The 14,837-nt window shown below is 39.1% G+C and overlaps 1 long non-coding RNA gene across 1 annotated transcript; it reads left to right on the top strand.

Moving 5' to 3' along the window:
- The first annotated feature begins 1,179 nt into the window (after nucleotides 1–1,179).
- Nucleotides 1,180–12,696, top strand: LOC149268212 (uncharacterized). The gene is made up of 3 exons (XR_016271065.1): nucleotides 1,180–1,467; nucleotides 1,554–1,638; nucleotides 11,215–12,696. It is a non-coding gene; the product is annotated as an uncharacterized LOC149268212 (long non-coding RNA).
- Nucleotides 12,697–14,837: the final 2,141 nt, after the last annotated feature.

Here is a 14,837-nt window from a genome sequence, read left to right as displayed (position 1 = left end):
CGGCAAACTACCCATCCTATTCTAATTTTGGACAGCTCGAGCAGAGTTTTAGCTTTCCCAATTGGAAGAGCAACCGTAGCTCTTTGCTGTCCACCAAAAGCTGGCCGAAGCGATTTGATAGCCTCAATGGGGAGTGAGCTATCCTTCAACTCCACCCTAATTGCTTCCAAGATCTCCTCTTTGGTCGCTAACTCATCTAGATCGCGAATCTCAACTTGAGCCGATTCGGTAAGTGTTTTCACTACCGCTCGGTCTCCCAAGGCCTTGCCTACAGCTTCGTGCAGAGCCTCAGCGCTATGCTCCGGCTTCCTACTCAGTTGCAATAAAAGGTCCCCCTTAGCTGTCTTCCTAATGCCTTGAACGTTGCTGCTCAGATGCTTCAAATTTGGGTCGCTTTTAACTACACGAAGCATGTCCGCATAGCTGCAACCCCCTACGCCTGAAATCGCAATCGCGTCAGTCCTGGGACGTTTTTGCATAGGCTTTCGCCCTTTGACGACTGTCCAGCTGCTCTGGTTTGTCTGTCGAGCGGCCTGGTTTGAAGTTTCAGTTTCAGCTGTAGCCCGTAGAGCCATTGATTCTTTTGGGTTCGCTGCACTTCTATTGGGCCTCGGCTTTTTTGAGGGAGTTTTCCTCTGTTCGGAGGAAACTTTCCTCGACCGCTTGGGAGTATTGCTACCTACTGTAGCACTAATGCTCGCTGCCTTAACGTTTTCGCCTACTTTTTGAGTGGCGTGGTCTGCACCTCACAGTTTTTAACCGAACGGTTGCAGAACGCTTCGGCCGTCTTGTGAAGGCTGACCAGCCTAGCCAGCTCCTCTCTCATTAAGGCATTTATATGCCGCTGACCCCCAAATAAGGCAGACAAACCCTCTAGTGTAGCTCCTATTTGAGCTAACGCTTCTTTTAGTGACTTGGGTGCCTGGCACTCAGCCACTGGAGCCTGAGTAGAAGTCGACGGCTGCGCCAACGCCCTCTGTTGTTGCTGCGGCGATCGCTGCAACGAGGAACGACGCGCAAAAGCTTGCAGCTCGTCCTCCATCATGGCATCCATTTCTGCTCCGACTACCACGGCGTGAAGGCTGTAGTGGGCAATGGCTACTAATATAATCTGAGTTTACAACCCGCAGTAACTTAAACTCAACTTGACTACAGCCAGCGCCCGAAAGTATGCACTACTTTTAATAACTACTACTTCACTCCAGCAGCTAGGTTGCTGTCTTTGCTAAGGCTTAGCAACTCACCAACGTTAGTGAGCAGCTGATTGCCCGATGCAATTTCCAGCACTACTAACAGCTGTTAGAGTGAATGCACCTGATTTTTATTATTGCGCAAGTGTGACGCCTAAAGTGACAAAATTTACGCGCCCACAAAAGACAAGGAAAGGACGCCAAAACAATGACGCTATCGCCCCCTCTCTTGCACCGACGAATTATACCGCTTGGGAATTCCACGAACCGCCGCGCAGTAAGTCTCTGGTAGTTTTTTTGAGGTCGCTGGGTACGCCGCGCCCACAGCAAACAAGTTGACTTCAGTTCTTTCCACTTTCGCAGGGGAAAACACAGTTCAAGCTATTGTCTACGATGGATCACTATGACATCGACCGCACTCCGTGAAAACGCAACTCGAACTCCCAATGTATGTATGTGTGTGTGTGTATGTATGCCTGTGTGTGCGTGCGTGTGTGTGTGTGTGTGTGTGCGCGTGTTTCTTGTGTAAGCTGAAAGACGCGAAAAATGATTGAAATAGCTATTACTCCAAGGGTTCAGGGGATCTCGTAGTCGAGTAGTCTCGACTAGAGCTTTCTTACTTGTTTTAATATTAGTTTGATAACGCGCAGGTTATCGAATATAATATTTTTTTATGTTTCAAATCATATGGGACCAGGAAACGTTATAGCTTTTAATCGCCTCTTTACATTACATTTTTGTATTGTATATATGATTAATATTAATGCAATAAAAATACTTATTAACATAGAAGCATGACCTGATATGGGATGAAAATGAAGCCCTTTTAATTCTATATGGCTCTCCTTCATTTGCTGTATTGCTATTTGTAAATGCTCAATTTCTTTAGTATGGTTTATTCTTGATAGTTCTAATGGGTTCCAAACTATTTTTGGAACGTCAACAATCTTTCCTACGTATGAGGGTGCGATTTTCTCGTGTCTTTCAGTGTGAATATCATTATTATGAGCTATTATGGTCTTATCTCCTGATCGAGCGGTGCAATCTGATTTCATTTTTAACACACCCTGTTCTGGTAATTCTATTAGTTCTTGCTGTGCTTCCTTGCATCGTACGCTTATCTTTTCATTAAAAGGTACTTTAAATAACCACCTACTTTTACCTTCCAATTCAACCCAGTATGTTTTTGAATGAACTAATGTTTGATAAATACAGTTCGCCGGTCGGTTTGGCTTAAATGGTGATATTTCACAGCTGTTATCGTTGACATTATCCCAGGGCCAGTTACCTTCACATATGAGCTTGTTTGGTTGCCATTTTTATACCCTGAACCCATTGAAAATGGGAAATCAGGGTATAATGGTTTTGTTAAAAGTATGTAACAGGCAGAAGGAGGCGTGGCAGACCCCACAAAGTATATATATTCTTGATCAGGGCGACGAGCTGAGTCGATTTGGCCCTGTCCGTCTGTCTGTCCGTCCGTCCGTCCGTCCGTCCGTCCGTCCGTCCGTCCGTCCGTCCGTCCGTCCGTCCGTCCGTATGTATGAACGCGTCGATTTCAGAAGATATAAGAGCTAGAGACTTCAAATTTTTTTTAAAATGTCCGTAATTACAGCGCGCATATCAAGTTTATCATTAAAAATCGATAACTCATCCCGATCTTTTTTTATCGATAAAAAACCTTATCGAAAACCAATTATAAAATTATATCTTCTACACCCTTATTGCTAGAGTCTCCAAATTTTTAATGTATGCTTATATGCAATTTATACAATTTCGGTTTTTGTTAAAATTTACCCCCCACCCTTAAATTCACCCCCTCGCCATCACTTTTGTAAAAAGCGTATTTCAAATACTAGAGACTTGGGCTTTGGAATGTACACACATATTTACCATATGATTACACTCTAAAAGTTTCATTAAGATCGTATGTCTACAAAAGAAATTATTTAACAAATAAATTCTCATAATATTGCCCACACTGCAGCGCAGCCCAAGCGCAGTCGCTGCTTACTGCGCAGTTAGCAGAGCGCAGACTTATGCGTGCGTGTGGATGCATGTGTATGTATGTGTGCATAAAAGAAGTGCAGAATGATTAGAATATCAGCTTGGAGGGTTCAGGGTATCTCCTAGTCGAGCAGTCTCGACTGGAGCTTTCTTACTTGTTTGCATTTGTTTAATGTGGCTTCAGCCATTAAGTGGTAAGAATCGATTTCGAAGTTATACACTAAATATTCTGTTCTTTGGTGTACCATTATCATTTGATCGTCATTGTAGACTGGTATTGGGATAACCTTATATATATGAGATGGATATCTGCTGAATAGCGGAATCTTAGCGTTAAATATTATTTTGTTGTCTATAAAGGTTCCTTTCGTTGTAAGTAATTGATATATTTCTTTTAGCTCCGTACCTGACCTTTCTTTTATCTTGGCTATTTCTTCCCCAAATTGGTAAGGCTTCAATATCACCGGGCTCAATCTGCTATGATTTATATCAATTAGCATATTTATTACCCCTGTTTGAATCTTGTCACATTCTTCGATTAAGGAATTTAATTGATTTGTTATCATAAAGAAATTAATTGCTTCCTTATACACATAATAAGATTCTTTTAGCAATTCTATCATATATATACGTATATTCATGTCATTGAAATGAATATTGATTTCCTCCGTGGTTCTTTTGAGTATATTTGCTGTGGAACCTATTATTGATGTCTGTTTCTCAATCAATTTTTATATCCTGAACCCATTTTCAATGGGAAATCAGGGTATAATGGTTTTGTTGAAATGTATGTAACAGGCAGAAGGAGGCGTGGCAGACCCCACAAAGTATATATATTCTTGATCAGGGCGACGAGCTGAGTTGATTTGGCCCTGTCCGTCTGTCTGTCCGTCTGTCCGTCTGTCCGTATGTATGAACGCGTCGATTTCAGAAGATATAAGAGCTAGAGACTTCAAATTTTTTTTTAAATGTCCGTAATTACAGCGCGCATATCAAGTTTATCATTAAAAATCGATAACCCATCCCGATCTTTTTTTATCGATAAAAAACCTTATCGAAAACCAGCTATAAAATTATATCTTCTACACCTTTGTTGCTAGAGTCTCCAAATTTTTAATGTATGCTTATATGCAATTTATACAATTTCGGTTTTTGTTAAAATTTACCCCCACCCTTAAATTCACCCCCTCACCCTCACTTTTGTAAAAACCGTATTTCAAATACTAGAGACTTGTGCTTTGGCAATTCATGTTATAATCATAATCTGAAAGTTTCATGAAGATCGTACGTCCACAACAAAAGTTATTAAACAATTTAATTCTCATAGTAAGCGCACACTGCAGCCCATGCGTGTTTATGCGTTGGTGCTTGTGTGTGTATGTGTTTGTGTATGTGTGTGAGTATGTGTGTGGGATGTGTGTGTGTGTATGCGTTTGTGTGTGTATGCGTGTGTGTGTGTGTGTATGTGTGTCTGTATGCGTGTGTGTGTATGTGTGCCTGTGTGTGCGTACGTGCCTGTGTGTGTGTGTGTGCGTGTTTCTTGTGTAAGCTGAAAGACGCGAAAAATTATTGAAATATCTATTGCTCCAAGGGTTCAGGGGATCTCGTAGTCGAGCAGTCTCGACTAGAGCTTTCTTACTTGTTTTGGTTATGATTTTAATAAATCTATTAATAAATGCTACTACTTTTTGTAATTTTTGCATACAAGAATATCGTTTGATCAATTTACCTATTATATTCTTTTCTGAGTTTTCTATCATAGTGTTAACAATTATTTTTTCTTCATCTACATTTTCTTCTTCTTTTGGCCAATTGTTCTTTGATTTGGCTAACCACTTTGTCCCATTCCACTAAATTTCGCATTCTAACAATTTATAAGTATTGATTCCTCTGGATGCTATATCTGCTGGATTGTCTTCTGATTTTACATGATTCCATTTAATTTCTGACATTTTCCTAATCTCATCCGTTTTTTTTATACCCTGAACCCATTTTCAATGGGAAATCAGGGTATAATGGTTTTGTTGAAATGTATGTAACAGGCAGAAGGAGGCGTGGCAGACCCCACAAAGTATATATATTCTTGATCAGGGCGACGAGCTGAGTTGATTTGGCTCTGTCCGTCTGTCTGTCCGTCTGTCCGTCTGTCCGTCCGTCCGTCTGTCCGTCTGTCCGTCTGTCCGTATGTATGAACGCGTCGATTTCAGAAGATATAAGAGCTAGAGACTTCAAATTTTTTTTAAAATGTCCATAATTACAGCGCGCATATCAAGTTTATCATTAAAAATCGATAACTCATCCCGATCTTTTTTTATCGATAAAAAACCTTATCGAAAACCAGTTATAAAATTATATCTTCTACACCTTTATTGCTAGAGTCTCCAAGTCTCTTTTTAATGTATGCTTATATGCAATTTATACAATTTCGGTTTTTGTTAAAATTTACCCCCACCCTTAAATTCACCCCCTCACCCTCACTTTTGTAAAAAGCGTATTTCAAATACTAGAGATTTGTGCTTTGGCAATTACATGCATATTCTTGTTGTAATCATAATCTGAAAGTTTCATGAAGATCGTACGTCCATAAAAAAAGTTATTAAATAATTGAATTCTCATAGTAAGCGCACACTGCAGCCCATGCGTGTTTATGCGTGGGTGCTTGTGTGTGTATGTGTTTGTGTATGTGTGTGTATGTGTTTGTGTATGTATGTGTTTGTGTATGTGTGTGTGTATGTGAGTGTGTGTATGCGTTTGTGTCTGTATGCGTGTGTGTGTATGTATGCCTGTGTGTGCGTACGTGCGTGTGTGTGTGTGCGTGTTTCTTGTGTAAGCTGAAAGACGCGAATAATTATTGAAATATCTATTGCTCCAAGGGTTCAGGGGATCTCGTAGTCGAGCAGTCTCGACTAGAGCTTTCTTACTTGTTATTTAATCCGTTTTGGATCCAAGCTAATGTGATAGTGGAATCACTCCACGCAAAGATTTCAACATTAATTCCAATCGATTCTGTTATTTTAGAAATGAGTTTTGTCAAAAGATGGGCAGCGCATAGTTCCAATTTGGGAATAGTTTTACGATTTTACTTGGGATTAACTTTACTTTTACTAGCTAATATCATTACTGAATTACCTACTTTGGCATATACTACTGCTGCGTAGGTTTTTTCAGAAGCATCAGCAAAACCATGAAACTGTACTTCAATATCTTTTTGTATTTTGACCCACCCAGGTATTCTTAGCTTTTGTAGATGTTTCAAATTATCTTGATACACTTTCCATTCTTTGAATTCTTCTTTGGATAGTTCTTCATCCCATTTTTTATCCGTTAGCCATAGCTTTTGCATAAACAGTTTCCCTATTATGGTCACTGGGGATAACCACCCTAAGGGATCATATATTTTAGCAAGTGTTGATAAGACTGTTCTTTTATTTATTGTTTTAATATTGTTGTCAGTGAAACTAAATTTAAATTCATCTTTGAGGGGTCCCCTCTGTAGCCCTAATGTTTTTATTAACTCATTCTCTTCAATGCTTAATACCATACTTTCCTCATTTCTGTCTATTTCTTCAATTATTTCTGGTTTATTTGAAATCCACTTTTTCAGATTAAATCCTACTTTTGCTAGTTCACTGGAAACACATTCAACAATTTCTTTACAGTTCTGTATGGATTCAGCGCCTGTCATAAGATCGTCCATATAAAAATCTGTTTTAATTATTTCTTTAATTGCTGCATTATCGCAATTATTGGCTATGTCTAAAAGAACTCTAGTGGCTAAGTAAGGAGATGATGCAGTACCATAAGTGACTGTTGTAAGCTTAAAGTTCTTTAATTTTTTACTTTGAGAATCTCTCCAGACAATATATTGAAATTCCTGGTCATGTTTTGCTATTTTTATTTGCCTATACATTTTTTCTATATCTGCTGATACTACATATTCCCAGCGTCGCCATTTTAATATAATGTCAAATATATCTTTTTGAACTCTTGGTCCCGTGCACATAATGTCATTTAGACTTTTCTTATTTGTTGTTTTTGCAGATGCGTCAAAAACTACCCTTAGCTTAGTTTTCAGACTACTATCTCTTAACACTGCCTGATGTGGTAAATAATATTTTCCTTCTTTCTTTGTAGATATCATATGTCCTAACTGCAAGTATTCGTTCATGAAATTTGTGTAGTCTGTTTTTAATTTTTCATTTTTTTGCAGCTTTTTCTCTAAGCTAAGAAACCGAGCTATAGCTTGTGGCTTTGATTCTTCGAATTCATTTTCTTCTTTGAACGGAGTTGTAACAACATATCGACCCCTTGAATCAATTCTTGTTGTATTCAGAAAATTTTTCTCACAAAATTCTATCTCTTTGACATCTTCTTCTTCTTGTCGCTACTATCGTTGTTTTACCTTTCGATTTTGTACAACCTGATACAATCCAACCAAATTCTGTATTTTGCCCAAGTAATCCATCTATTTTTACTATCCCATCCTTTAGTACGTGTGGATATAAGTCTGCACCTATTATTATATCTACACGACCTGGTTTATAAAATTGCGGATCAGCTAAAGTGAAATTGTGCCATTGAGCTATGTCTATATTTGCTTTGCTAACTGCGAGAGCTTTCATTAACTTTGATAATATGATGGCATCAACCCTAAGCTGTTCTTTATTTGGCTCTCTAGGTTTTATTATTAGCTTAACTTTGTGTTTTGATCTACAAGCATTTTCTGATGAGACACCACTTATTTCTGTCTCATTTTTGGTTCTGGGTAAATTTAGCAACTGTGCGGCCTCCTCAGATATAATTGTTTTTTGAGATCCACTATCTATTAAGGCTCTTAAGTTAATATAATTCCCTTTTATTGCTTTAACTTTAATTATCGCTGTGGCTAATAAGGCCTCTTCATTTGCTACTACTGTATTAACTTTTTCTGCATTTATATGTAACATTGTATGATGAGGCTTCTTACAAAAGTAACAATTCATGCACCTATTAGTATTCGTGTGTCTTAAACACCTCAAACATAACTGTATCTTTTTTGCAGCATCCAATCTTTCTCTTGGGACCATTGCCTTAAATTTCGTGCATTGCGTGGTACTATGACCTACAACTTTGCATATAGGACAATTGTAACAAGTAAGAAAGCTCTAGTCGAGACTGCTCGACTACGAGATCCCCTGAACCCTTGGAGCAATAGATATTTCAATAATTTTTCGCGTCTTTCAGCTTACACAAGAAACACGCACACACACACGCACGTACGCACACACAGGCATACATACACACACACGCATACAGACACACATACACACACACACACACGCATACACACACACACGCATACACACACACATACACAAACATACACAAACATTTACATACATATACACACACAAGCATAAACACGCATGGGCGGCAGTGAGCGCTTACTATGAGAACTTAATTGTTTAATAACTTTTTTTATGGACGTACGATCTTCATGAAACTTTCAGATTATGATTATAACATGAATATGCATGTAATTGCCAAAGCACAAGTCTCTAGTATTTGAAATACGGTTTTTACAAAAGTGAGGGTGAGGGGGTGAATTTAAGGGTGGGGGTAAATTTTAACAAAAACCGAAATTGTATAAATTGCATATAAGCATACATTAAAAATTTGGAGACTCTAGCAATAAAGGTGTAGAAGATATAATTTTATAACTGGTTTTCGATAAGGTTTTTTGTCGATAAAAAAAATAAATTTAGCAACTGTGCGGCCTCCTCAGATATAATTGTTTTTTGAGATCCACTATCTATTAAGGCTCTTAAGTTAATATAATTCCCTTTTATTGCTTTAACTTTAATTATCGCTGTGGCTAATAAGGCCTCTTCATTTGCTACTACTGTATTAACTTTTTCTGCATTTATATGTAACATTGTATGATGAGGCTTCTTACAAAAGTAACAATTCATGCACCTATTAGTATTCGTGTGTCTTAAACACCTCAAACATAACTGTATCTTTTTTGCAGCATCCAATCTTTCTCTTGGGACCATTGCCTTAAATTTCGTGCATTGCGTGGTACTATGACCTACAACTTTGCATATAGGACAATTGTAACAAGTAAGAAAGCTCTAGTCGAGACTGCTCGACTACGAGATCCCCTGAACCCTTGGAGCAATAGATATTTCAATAATTTTTCGCGTCTTTCAGCTTACACAAGAAACACGCACACACACACGCACGTACGCACACACAGGCATACATACACACACACGCATACAGACACACATACACACACACACACACGCATACACACACACACGCATACACACACACATACACAAACATACACAAACATTTACATACATATACACACACAAGCATAAACACGCATGGGCGGCAGTGAGCGCTTACTATGAGAACTTAATTGTTTAATAACTTTTTTTATGGACGTACGATCTTCATGAAACTTTCAAATTATGATTATAACATGAATATGCATGTAATTGCTAAAGCACAAGTCTCTAGTATTTGAAATACGCTTTTTACAAAAGTGAGGGTGAGGGGGTGAATTTAAGGGTGGGGGTAAATTTTAACAAAAACCGAAATTGTATAAATTGCATATAAGCATACATTAAAAATTTGGAGACTCTAGCAACAAAGGTGTAGAAGATATAATTTTATAGCTGGTTTTCGATAAGGTTTTTTATCGATAAAAAAAGATCGGGATGAGTTATCGATTTTTAATGATAAACTTGATATGCGCGCTGTAATTACGGACATTTTAAAAGAAATTTGAAGTCTCTAGCTTTTATATCTTCTGAAATCGACGCGTTCATACATACGGACAGACGGACAGACGGACAGACGGACGGACAGACAGACGGACAGACGGACAGACAGATGGACAGGGCCAAATCAACTCAGCTCGTCACCCTGATCAAGAATATATATACTTTGTGGGGTCTGCCACGCCTCCTTCTCCCTGTTACATACATTTCAACAAAACCATTATACCCTGATTTCCCATTTTCAATGGGTTCAGGGTATAACAAGTAAGAAAGCTCTAGTCGAGACTGCTCGACTACGAGATCCCCTGAACCCTTGGAGCAATAGATATTTCAATAATTTTTCGCGTCTTTCAGCTTACACAAGAAACACGCACACACACACACAGGCACGTACGCACACACAGGCACACATACACACACACGCATACAGACACACACACACACACACGCATACACACACAAACGCATACACACACACACATACACACACATACACAAACACATACACACACATACACAAACACATACACACACAAGCACCCACGCATAAACACACATGGGCTGCAGTGTGCGCTTACTATGAGAACTTAATTGTTTAATAACTTTTTTTATGGACGTACGATCTTCATGAAACTTTCAGATTATGATTATAACATGAATATGCATGTAATTGCCAAAGCACAAGTCTCTAGTATTTGAAATACGGTTTTTACAAAAGTGAGGGTGAGGGGGTGAATTTAAGGGTGGGGGTAAATTTTAACAAAAACCGAAATTGTATAAATTGCATATAAGCATACATTAAAAATTTGGAGACTCTAGCAATAAAGGTGTAGAAGATATAATTTTATAACTGGTTTTCGATAAGGTTTTTTATCGATAAAAAAAAGATCGGGATGGGTTATCGATTTTTAATGATAAACTTGATATGCGCGCTGTAATTACGGACATTTTAAAAAACATTTGAAGTCTGTAGCTCTTATATCTTCTGAAATCGACGCGTTCATACATACGGACAGACGGACAGACAGACGGACAGGGCCAAATCAACTCAGCTCGTCACCCTGATCAAGAATATATATACTTTGTGGGGTCAGCCACGCCTCCTTCTCACTGTTACATACATTTCAACAAAACCATTATACCCTGATTTCCCATTGAAAATGGGTTCAGGGTATAAAAATAGAGACAATACTCGATAACCTGCGCGTTATCCGACACAAAGTAATAAATATGTCACCCCTTAGTTACAGCGACCAATGCAGCGACCAATATGTAAATGTAACGTGAGCCTGGGCCCAGCGATCTAAAAAAGGGATACTTGAGTAAACATCTGTGCACTTGTTTGTATGAGAAAATGCACCCTTCCAGTGACTGGAAGTAGTTTTAAGAGTCTCTGTTAGGTATATAAGAACTAGGATTTTAAGCAATAAACAGTTCAATTTCAATCTTGAATTCGGCAAATGTGGAGTTGTTTCATTTAACGCTCTAACATTTTGGTCCTTCGGCGTTCTCTGTGTTTTCCCCCACCCGTGGTAAGAGACACAGAGAAAGGAACCAGTGTCTTAGGACAAAATATAGTATATTCATTTAACGCTCTAACATTTTGGTCCTTCGGCGTTCTCTCTGTTTTCCCCCGCCAGTGGTAAGAAACAGAGTGTATACATATATAGGCTGAAAAGTGGTGCTCAAATTTAAATAAGAAAATTTTTAGTGCTGATGGGTCTGCATTCCCAAAAAGTGGATCAGACAAAATAAAATAAAAAATCCGAAGAGTTCGGTTATCTCGCAAAAAGTCGAAGTGATTCTGTTCTCTAGCGCAAAGTGCGGAGAGGCAGAATACTACCAAAGGGTTTCTGTTCTCTATCTCAAAAGAAAGACAGAGTATAACTACATCAATAAACAGCAAAATACGACGAAAGAGAGCGACTCATCAAAACCGTCAGTGTGCAATGGGAAGACGAATCTCACCATCTTCAGGCGCCCCCTTCAGAGAAGACTGGATCAACAGGAGGACAGCGCGGATAAGATAAATATAAGTCGTAGCTTAATTTTATTTTTTTTTTTTAATTAATTTATTTAATTTTATTTTTTTACAAAAAAAAAATGCTGTCAGAAGAAGTTATAAAGCTTTTGAAAATACAATCGGACTTAGTGTCCAGATTGAAAAAATTAGACTCATCTGAAGAAATTAGGCCACCGAGCGAAATTTTAGGAGAGCTAGAAAAAATAAAGGAAGAGTTAGAAAATAATCATACCTTATTGTTAAAAGTAGAGGTAATAGACCATGCATACTTTAACAATAAGGAATTTGATAAAGCAATGAAAAGCATAAAATTATTTGAAATTAGAAATGATGAGGGCTGAAAAAGAAGAAGATAAAGAAGATATGAAGCAGGTTAGAGCAGTTACAGTTCACAAAAGCTCGGAAGAATAAGTAGAGTTTGAAAGCAAAGTCGAACAGCTAAAACTATATTTAGTAGAAGTATATGAGGACATTGCAAAAGGAAACGTAGGAATCTTCGATATTCGAAAAAACAAAATTAAATTTTTATGGAATAAAGTTTCAAAGCTAGTTCAGGAGCTAAAAAATAAATATGTGTCAAACAAAATGTTTGACGAAGAGGTTAATGAGTTAGAATTTGATGTGCAAAATGCAATCAGTGCGTTAGAGGCCAAAAATAGTACCCCAATGTACCCCATTGTTCATTATCCGCTTCAAATAAGGAGGAAAAGAAAATACTTCACTCTGGTTATACCCTGAACCCATTTTCAATGGGAAATCAGGGTATAATGGTTTTGTTGAAATTATGTAACAGGGAGAAGGAGGCGTGGCAGACCCCACAAAGTTGATTTGGCCCTGTCCGTCTGTCTGTCCGTCTGTCCGTATGTATGAACGCGTCGATTTCAGAAGATATAAGAGCTACAGACTTCAAATTTCTTTTAAAATGTCCGTAATTACAGCGCGCATATCAAGTTTATCATTAAAAATCGATAACTCATCCCGATCTTTTTTTATCGACAAAAAACCTTATCGAAAACCAGTTATAAAATTATATCTTCTACACCTTTATTGCTAGAGTCTCCAAATTTTTAATGTATGCTTATATGCAATTTATACAATTTCGGTTTTTGTTAAAATTTACCCCCACCCTTAAATTCACCCCCTCACCCTCACTTTTGTAAAAAGCGTATTTCAAATACTAGAGACTTGTGCTTTGGCAATTACATGCATATTCATGTTATAATCATAATCTGAAAGTTTCATGAAGATCGTACGTCCATAAAAAAAGTTATTAAACAATTAAGTTCTCATAGTAAGCGCACACTGCAGCCCATGTGTGTTTATGCGTGGGTGCTTGTGTGTGTATGTGTTTGTGTATGTGTGTGTATGTGTGTGTGTGTATGCGTGTGTGTGTGTGTGTGTGTGTCTGTATGCGTGTGTGTGTATGTGTGCCTGTGTGTGCGTACGTGCCTGTGTGTGTGTGTGTGCGGGTCTGCCACGCCTCCTTCTCCCTGTTACATACATTTCAACAAAACCATTATACCCTGATTTCCCATTGAAAATGGGTTCAGGGTATAAAAAAAAGGAGAAAAGAAGAAAAGAAAGAATAACAAGTAAGAAAGCTCTAGTCGAGACTGCTCGACTACGAGATCCCCTGAACCCTTGGAGCAATAGATATTTCAATAATTTTTCGCGTCTTTCAGCTTACACAAGAAACACGCACACACACACGCACGTACGCACACACAGGCATACATACACACACACGCATACAGACACACATACACACACACACACACGCATACACACACACACGCATAAATCGATTGTGGAAACACTCTTTCCAGAAAGTCTAAGCTCCATTCACGCCCCTGAGTCCGAGTCTGCTGATCAGGGCTCAACGAGCACTGAAATTGTTTTAGTTACAGATGAAGAAATATCAGTAGTTCTCCGAGGTCTTAGAACCAACACAGCTCCAGGGCCGGACGGGATCCCAAATCGTGCGCTAAAGCTAGCCCTCGCCTTGCACCCAAGTACGTTCGCCGAACTATTTAATGAATGCCTGATCCAAGAGACGTTCCCGGCAAAATGGAAAGCCCAGAATCTGGTATTGCTACCCAAGGCTGGCAAACCACTAGATGAGCCATCTTCGTACAGACCGATCTGCCTCTTAGACACCATGGGAAAGGTGTTTGAGAAACTGATCTGCTCTAGGCTGGAGACTGCGATTGCAAGCGCCGGAGGCCTGTCACCAAACCAATTTGGATTCCGGAAGGCCCGGTCAACAACGGACGCGCTTAACAAAGTTGTCGGTCTGGCCACTTCCGCTATTCAAGGCACCAGATGGAGGCACGGGACGAAGGAATACTGCATCATCGCGACCCTGGATGTAAGGAATGCCTTCAACACAGCTAGTTGGGATATGATACTGAATGCGCTGTCACAATATAATATCCCTAAATATCTAAGAGAGATAATAAAGAGCTACTTCAGAGGAAGAACACTGGTATACAACACGAGTGAGGGTCCCCAAACTCATACAGTGTCAGCTGGAGTACCCCAAGGCTCAGTGCTGGGGCCTCTCCTATGGAACATCATGTACGACGGCGTACTGCGCTTGGAACTACCAGCAGGCGCGCACACCATTGGCTTTGCTGATGATGTAGCTGTCGTAGCCATAGGAAAGGAGCTAAAAGATACAGAGGATATGTGCAGCGAAAGTATCAATCGCATACGAAGCTGGTTGACAGGAGCTGGGCTCGAGCTTGCGGCACACAAGACCGAAGTTGTACTAGTCAGCAGTCGCAAAAGAGTGGAAACTGCCAATATAAAGATCGGCAGCGTCACCATTGCGTCCAAGAGGGC

Source organism: Drosophila arizonae, chromosome X (assembly GCF_054131065.1).
Source record: "Drosophila arizonae isolate 15081-1271.41 chromosome X, UAZ_ARI_1.0, whole genome shotgun sequence".
Taxonomy (NCBI): domain Eukaryota; kingdom Metazoa; phylum Arthropoda; class Insecta; order Diptera; family Drosophilidae; genus Drosophila; species Drosophila arizonae.
The sequence above is the reverse complement of the archived record's forward strand: the minus strand, read 5'-3'. Positions and strand labels throughout refer to the sequence as shown.